General features: G+C 39.6%; 1 protein-coding gene and 1 long non-coding RNA gene across 2 annotated transcripts in view; one reads left to right on the top strand and one right to left on the bottom strand.

Moving 5' to 3' along the window:
• Positions 1-765: 765 nt before the first annotated feature.
• LOC134093052 (uncharacterized) lies at positions 766-4157 on the bottom strand. The gene is made up of 3 exons (XR_009940283.1): positions 3559-4157; positions 2698-2767; positions 766-833 (listed from the first exon to the last, which is right to left on the bottom strand). It is a non-coding gene; the product is annotated as an uncharacterized LOC134093052 (long non-coding RNA).
• Positions 4158-5034: 877 nt separating this feature from the next.
• The window catches only part of pik3c2b (phosphatidylinositol-4-phosphate 3-kinase, catalytic subunit type 2 beta), a 38962-nt gene continuing 37996 nt past the window's right edge, over positions 5035-6000 (top strand). Inside the window, exon 1 of the mRNA XM_062546323.1 lies at positions 5035-5327. The gene's annotated coding sequence lies outside the window, so the exon portion shown is untranslated. The remainder of the gene's footprint in view (positions 5328-6000) is intronic.

Here is a 6000-nt window from a genome sequence, read left to right as displayed (position 1 = left end):
TCTATCAAATGCGCATAGCTCACCCAACTCGTTCGTATGCAACGCTAAGGGCTGCCGTAAATCCTTTCGCGTCGAATGTAGACGCAAGAAGGCAACGGAAACTTCTCGGATGTTCTGTGATTGGTTCGCCAACATCAGGCGAACATTTGGGCGTTAGTTTCCAGACTGGCTTAGCAGCGGGATTGAAATCACCGCGCAAGGCAGTATGGGAAAACCCAGGCTAGCCCAATATAGAATTTCAGCAGCTCATCATTCCGGGGTCTTCATAACCATGTTCTCCACTCCATGATGCACCCAATTCCACAGGCCTGGATTGCAGACAGGCTATTTTAGGCCCCTCCCCTATGGAGAAATACTGTTTAAATATGGGCTGGATTAATTCTGCCATTGTTTTCCTAAAATATTCAAGGTCTTCCCTGAAAAGCCATTGTCTGGGTGACAGTATGTGTACATCGTTCAATTGATTGTGTGCCTGCGCTATACTAATGCACACCAACATCATGGATGCTGAGTTCTGAACTGATTTGAACTGGTCGATTGGTCTAACCATACAACCTTTTCCCACTTTACCTCAGTCCATTTTGAGTTCGGGCTCAGATAAGATTTCTTTCTACAATTATTCTTTGCATGGTAGAGTTTACACTAGCATTAGTGAATGGAGCATTAAACTGTGCTCACAGACAATGGTTATCTGAAGTGTTCCTGAGCCCATTCAATTATTTGAATGCAGAGCCATCTGAGGTCCAAAAGACAGTGACCATCTGAAGCGTGCTGATATTTCCCATGAAATAGTCCAATTTCCGTCCTTCAATGGTTAATATGTTGTCTCTGAACTAGGAGAGATGGGTGCGCATATCCAAAAAATTGTTTAAACAGGTGCCAGACAAAAAAAAAAACGTGTCAAAGAGTGAAGGTCTTCATGGTCTGCACACTGTGCAATGGCTCCAATTTATTTGTTATGAAGATCTGTTGATCGAAACGTTGCCTTTTATAGTTAACAAATAAAGAAGTTTGGGAGCCATTACACATTGTGCAGACCACCACCTTCAGTCTTTGAACTATTCTCAATTAAATATATGGTTGACATGAATTCAGGTTGTACAGGGAAGTCTCCCCAACTATTTCATTGGCATTGGGCTATAGTGGAGTCAAGTAAATTACCATAATCTACTGTGATGAGGGGTCAATCATAGAAATTAAGTTTTATTGTTAACCAGATTTTCAGCATTTCACTGTGATGTGGCCAAAAATATATTGCCGTTCTATAAATGATGAAAACATGCGGTTTCAACTATTTAACAAAAGTCAACATTCTCGCCATTACTTTAAATCTGCCTTGTAAGCTTTGTAAGATTTAATTGGATTCAGAGGAAATTGCCTCAAAAGCTTTTACCCTCCAGTTGTTCATAGTGGATTCCATGGGGTAAATTGCCATACTCAGTAAAATGTTTACAAAAAATAAATGCCTTTTAGAGGTGTTAACTATTACCATTACTATGACACATAAGAGAGAGAGAGAGAGAGAGAGAGAGAGAGAGAGAGAGAGAGAGAGAGAGAGAGAGAGAGAGAGAGAGAGAGAGAGAGACACACACACACACACACACACACACAGAGAGAGAGAGGAGTCCATAAAAGAAAGGAATCTGAGATCGTCCACTGCCAAGGATTTAAAGCTGCCTTACTTGATTATGGTGCCAAGCTTGGGAGTTAGGGAGGGTGGGTGGGTGGGGGTCGCCACATGGGGGGGTATGATTTGGTGAAGCTTAAATCTCCAAAAGCTTTTCTCCACTGGAGAGCATTGACATTTCATTAATTTGATATCCTGCAGAATAATAAAAGAAGCTTCTAGACTCTTTCCTTAATTCCAGGAATGGAGCGCATATAAAGACCCCATGCATATGGAAATATCTGGGTGAAATTTCACATGAAGGAATCAGACAGCGAGGGAAAGCAGTGCAATTACGTTGGATGCCGGCTTCATTCATCCCTGACAGATTGTGACGAAGAGGATTCAAAAACATGGGACTTAGATTTGTTTTTTTTCAGGAATGGTTAAAACCAAAGGTTTGTCTTTTCATCTTTAATCTGTTTGCGAATACAGCATTAGTTTGTTGGTAAACTATGGCAGTATTAACATGTTTGTCCAGATTATGAGGTCATGATCCCCTATGGATATAAAGAGCATATTTCAGGTGAACATGAGGTACACTCCTAGCTCACAGCTGTCCAGAATGTACGCACCACACCAAATAGAAAAGAAGGCAAACACAGACATGTATAATAGAAATGATGTAGAAAACATCTTCATGGCATTGCTTAAAGCAACACTAAAGAGTTTTTCGTACCTTAAAATAATGTTTCCAAAATCATTTCAGCGGTTCATCAACTCGTAACAGGGTGAACGGCACTTCTGCTTTCACTTTGCGGCCCTCTATTGGCTATAGCCACACTATGTAACTTTACGAGGTGGGGTAGTGTATCTGTAGTTCCATGAAATGAGACATCAAAAACCTACAAATTAGACTTGCTTTGATGTCGCAATACATCATACTTTCATAAAATCATGCAACATATTCTACCTTGTCTGTTATTTGCTGGATAAACAAATAGCATGTGTGCGACAGAGGAAAAGTGCTTTAGTGTTGCTTTAAGGAATGGCAGGTGATTCAAAACCAATATACTTTTAGTCATATTCACCAAATATTTCCTCATGATCCACTGGTGGTCCATTCTATATGTGCACTGACACAAACTCTGGCTCCATAAACTACAATAAAGACATGAAAAAACCTTGCAGACATACAGTGAAGTTGGCATAAAAGAGATGGCTAACAGCCAGGTCAATTGATGTCTTTTGCTGATTTTGCCTAAAAGCATGGTCAAACATTTTCTGTCCCACATCATATGGTGGGAACAAGAGGTGTATCTACCCTTCACATGCACATCACATTGAAATGACTGAAAATGATACCACATTTGCCACAAAGTGTGAGAGAAATAATACATACTGTACATACAGTAGACACAGCTGTTATGCACATTTTATAGTGAGTATACCCGATCATTTCTATCATCACCACCATTTGTTTATCATCTATCATCATCATAAATAATTTAAATCAGCTTTTAAATCATCATTTTAATTGAAGAACCAGGGTGGTATGAGATGGTAAACAATAAGGTAAACATGAAATGAAAAAGAGTACTCTTCAAAACAGCATTACTGTATGGCTCATACAATTTTTGAAGTGTGGGACAGAAATTAATTCTGGCTGAGCCTCTAACCCAAAACAATTTATCAGTACGTGTTAGACAATAACGCTTTTTTTAATCCTTGAATCCTTAAATCCTTATGGAGGAGGGGTGTGCAAAATGGCTTTTAGAATTGCCTTTGTGCCTTACCATACCACTTATAAACAACATGCTATAAATTTTTCATGAAATCACGCTACCGTATAGTTTTTGTTCACCTATATGTTCTAAGAAATGAACTGAATTACATTTCCATTCCCATTTATTAAGTGTGGCAGAAGCTTTAGTCTAAAAGCAGCAACTTACCAGTTAAGCTGAACTATCGGTGATATCTGATGAGTGTCTCCAAGCAAGAGCCGAACGTGATCTCAGAAGAGATGAGTCTCCAAAGGATTTGAGCATGCTGATGTTGACAGCACCTAACATAACTTAAAAGCAGTTATTTTCAACATAATGTGTACATAATCATCATATGATTGCCTAAAGACCAATATACATATGGTCATGCATACATTAAGGTCAGAGGGAGCTCCTGCTCAATACTATCTGTATTGAGGTACTAAATAACCTGCAGTATTGAACATCTTGTGCACTTTATTTAATGGGACAAGAATATATTTTATAGGCACACAACATGTAAATGGGACAATACTGCCCTCTATTGGTTAAATGTATTACCAATACTCAGGGGTGCTCTCTAGTGGATATAGTTGTAATAATGCTTTGCACAAATAAGCACATGCTAATTTAGTGTGTGGGTGAACAAATGTCATAGTTTCATATTTCAAACTTTCAAATGCTTTTGAAGTTTCAAAGTTGCTGTGCAAAGTTTCACTTCCGCTGATGACTAAACCATTCCTCAAGAATCTACAGTATCTAGCCAATAGCATGCTCTTAAATGGCAAAAACAAGTAGGCCTATAGACTCACCCAACAAGTCACCTTTCCATCACTTTGTTCTCTGCCTCATGGTTTAAGGAGTAGAGAGACTATTGGGATGCACACATTATTTCGTGTTTACGTATTTCAGGAAAGCCCCAGGAAAGTCCTTTTTCAGATCATAAAAAAGATTGGCCAAATGTTAGAAAACCACACAAACCAGCTCCTATTTAAAATCCAAGTATAAATTAGACCATCTCACTCAGTGTAACTGATTGATGTCATGGTTAAATGCCACTTGCTGCGATAATACATAACATCTAACATTTACCATGGACAGAATTTCTACTTAGAGTGTGGGTGTGTTTTGTGAAAGATCTGGCTGTGGTTTGGTGGTTGGATTCATGGTCAGAATGGAAGATCCAGAATGAGCTGAGTGTAGGAAATGATGCAGTGGGCCTATGCATCATGAAGTGATGAGAAGCATGTAGGCCTACAGTTCAGAGGAGAATATCTAGGGTAGTGCATAGTAGTTGAAAACAAGGCCCTTATGGATATGATACGCATTAGCCATCAGTCTTAAAGGCCTCCAAATTTATAGCAATCCACGTGCAGGCTGATTAATATATGATACAGAATGACAAATGGAAGTAGTCAGACTAATAAAACAATAATAATAATGCCTTTTTAAATGCGCTTCCATAGAACCGTTAGTCGTCAAGCGTAGTTATCACTCAGACCTCAATTTGTCAAAGGTTCATATGGGTATCCCAGGATGGCTACAAGAAAAGCTCATAAACTTGAACAGGGTGTTGTTACAACAAATGTCCACCAGAGATCAGGATTCTCGTAGTTATCCTCCATTTGACTGACTCCCCTTCGGTTCGCTGTGAGAGGGCGATGAGCTACGAAGTGCAAGGCTGGAAAGCCTCTCCAGTTCGGCAACAAAATAACCGGGTAGCCTAATAGTAGCGAGACAGCGTGAGTGTCATTGTTCCACGACGTTTTCATGCATTCAACGGAACGTAAACACGTTAACGTAAATCTATGTCAAACGGATGCTTCTTATGCCAGTTTGTAGACTACAACGCTCAGTGATATAGTTGATATATTGCGGGAGTCGAAGAAACAATTGGGAATCAATACGTTCAAAACGAAATCGGACGTCATGATAGCGCCTTAAACATTTGAGTTCAGGTAAGATACATTTCATCGACGATGGAATGATGTACTTTCTTTCGGAATTGTAACATTAATAGGCTACATCTAATGATTATCTGCTTGTGGTGAGTTATTTCTCAAAAAGCTCTTTACGCCAGTTATTGCGTTACTGCTGCCGCCGGGGCGCAGTCACCTAGCGTTAACGTTAGTTGTCAAACATTCAACCACTGCAGCTGCTTTTGCGCATGCAGTTTTTACTTCTGGACAAAATCAAACGATTCTGTATGACCCCGAATGTGAAATAAATGACATAGCAGGTGAGTCGCCAGTATAACAGCATTTAATTGTATTGGTTATGGCGACGTGTAAACATTATGCCGTGTCAAGTTAGGTAGGCTCTGCAGTTGCATCACGCATATTAATGGATACTGTTTAATTTACTATTAAGCTGTAATTAAGGTGACTTAGCACTACGGGTCAATATGCGTTGTAGGTTACTAGTACAGTTGATTTTACTCACACGCAATCGTAATCAGCACACTGCTGGTCACTAACGATTGTGCAAAGGCAGTGGTCGATAGATGGGACAGCATTTAGCCCTCAGAAATACATTTGCCTGTGTTTGTGTTTGTGATTTAACTGTCTGTTTACCAGGGTTGTTGTTCAAAGGCCAGGGTAGCCTGGCTTTACAGAATATAAATCAGAGCCA

Source organism: Sardina pilchardus, chromosome 9 (assembly GCF_963854185.1).
Source record: "Sardina pilchardus chromosome 9, fSarPil1.1, whole genome shotgun sequence".
NCBI classification, from domain to species: domain Eukaryota; kingdom Metazoa; phylum Chordata; class Actinopteri; order Clupeiformes; family Clupeidae; genus Sardina; species Sardina pilchardus.
This window is presented reverse-complemented; position numbering and strand designations above follow the sequence as displayed.